The sequence below is a fragment of the Dermacentor variabilis genome, chromosome 3 (assembly GCF_050947875.1).
Source record: "Dermacentor variabilis isolate Ectoservices chromosome 3, ASM5094787v1, whole genome shotgun sequence".
Lineage (NCBI taxonomy): Eukaryota > Metazoa > Arthropoda > Arachnida > Ixodida > Ixodidae > Dermacentor > Dermacentor variabilis.
Window position 1 is genome coordinate 204027795 of NC_134570.1, and position 1858 is coordinate 204029652.

At 53.0% G+C, this 1858-nt stretch overlaps 1 non-coding gene across 1 annotated transcript; it reads right to left on the reverse strand.

Moving 5' to 3' along the window:
* Positions 1–1772: 1772 nt before the first annotated feature.
* On the reverse strand, positions 1773–1845 carry TRNAR-UCG (transfer RNA arginine (anticodon UCG)). Its single transcript has one exon. It is a non-coding gene; the product is annotated as a tRNA-Arg (tRNA).
* Between the last annotated feature and the right edge of the window lie 13 nt (positions 1846–1858).

The following is a 1858-nucleotide window of genomic DNA, read 5'->3' on the forward strand; positions in this document are numbered from 1 at the left end:
CACACCCTCCCGACGTACCAACAGAATGACACACGCATACATTGTAATGGCTTCTAAAAGGCTCAACCATGCGGTTCGTCTGAGCGTCACTTTCCACCTTGGTCTCTTGCACTGCCACTACGTCCACATCGTTATCAAGCAGGAGGCGACTTAATTGATACTGACGCCGCCTCGCTGCCAGTCCCCTTACAATAAACGGGCAAATTTAAGTGCTGCTTCTCTTCTGCCTGCCATGTGCGCGACAAATTAAATGGGCCGAATGGCTTCGTGCTCACCTTCAGCCTTAATACACCAAGAAGTGAACCTCAGCAATTTTCCCTTCTCAAGAGTTCTCGAGCCCACCCAAGGGGCGTGCTCGCTTTCTGCAGCAGGCTGGCGCAGCCTCAGCACGCTGGTTGTCGTAGTCCCGTTGTGGGTCACCTCTCGTTCCTTGTCAAGCCAGAAGGGAGCCATGCTTGCTACGTCGGTGTAGTCTTCGCCGGCTTTTTGTCCGGCGGGATGTTGGGCTTCGGGCGAAACGTCGGCCGGCGCTGCCCTCCCAATTTGGGGGGTGGTTCGTCGATACTCGCAGAGAGATGCTGAACCTCTTCGACACAGGCCTTGTCGTGTGTCCTCTTTGCTGGAGCACTACTCATACTTGGTTGCACGACGTTCATGCCTTCTCCCTCCTCTTGAGGTTTTCCATGTACTGCTTCCATAGCAGTACTTGTGCTTAGTTCCGCTGCATCAATCTTCGGGTCTACAACAGCCTGCTTCGACCCAGTGGTCTGGTCTTCAGTCTGTGTCGCTGCCACGCCCCCTTGACGTCGTTAGGCGCTGCCTGCGGCGTATTCTTTTCTGCAGTTCTCGCTGCCTCCTCGGATTCATCCGCATCCATGAGAAGGTCAGAGTCATCTTCTCCTCTCATGTGCCCTGTGACATTTGCGTACGTTTTGACGCACTGCGATTGGTCATGGCCGAAGCGACGGCACTGACTGCAACAGGGAACTTTGCATTCACGTCGGACGTGTCCTGAGGTATGGCACCTCAGGCAAAGCGGGGCTCTTCGAGGAACCACAATGAGGGCCTGCTCTCCAGCAATGCGTAGCAAGTGAGGCAGGTCATCAATTGTAACTCCAGGCTTCAACTTCAAGGACACACAAGGCGTTGATGAACCTTTGTCCATGACTCCCTGAATGCGCCAGCGTTCCTTGGCGACTTCCGTCACCGTTCCGTAAGGTGCAAAGGCTGTTCGCACATCTTTGTCTTGCATGTTGTACAAAATCCAGTCGATCTTCATCCTCACGTCCTGGTCATCCCGATCAATGACAATGCACTGTAGTTCTTTAACAGTCGCTTCACGGGCTGAAAGCAGCTTCTTCATTCCTTCAACACTCTTGAACGTCATAGCCCAGATGTGATTCATTTGGTACGCCCCCAAGGCGACAACCTCGGGGAGCAGTGCCAAACGAACCAGTGCGTCACGGAAGTCCTCCACCTTGTAGGGCCTTGCTCTGACGTCGGCGTGCAAAAACAGCCTATTTACAACAATTCTACGTGTTGGTAGCTGCGGCAAAATAACTTCATAATCCTGGTCACTCGAGCTAGCAAACCCGTTTCCACGGCCAAGCTGGGCCGCTGATACCGCTCCGTTGGAGCACATGATGCGCACGTCCGTCACGCTCGGTGGCCGGAAGTGGAATCCTCCTAGGCCACGCGGACAATTGCACCTCGGCGGTGCATAGCAGTTTATTATGTATTCTTCAAGGTGTAAATAAAAATATTCAAAGAAACGTCTGTGACAGGACTCGAACCTGCAATCTTCTGATCCGAAATCAGACGCCTTATCCATTAGGCCACGCGGACTTTTTTTTCTTTA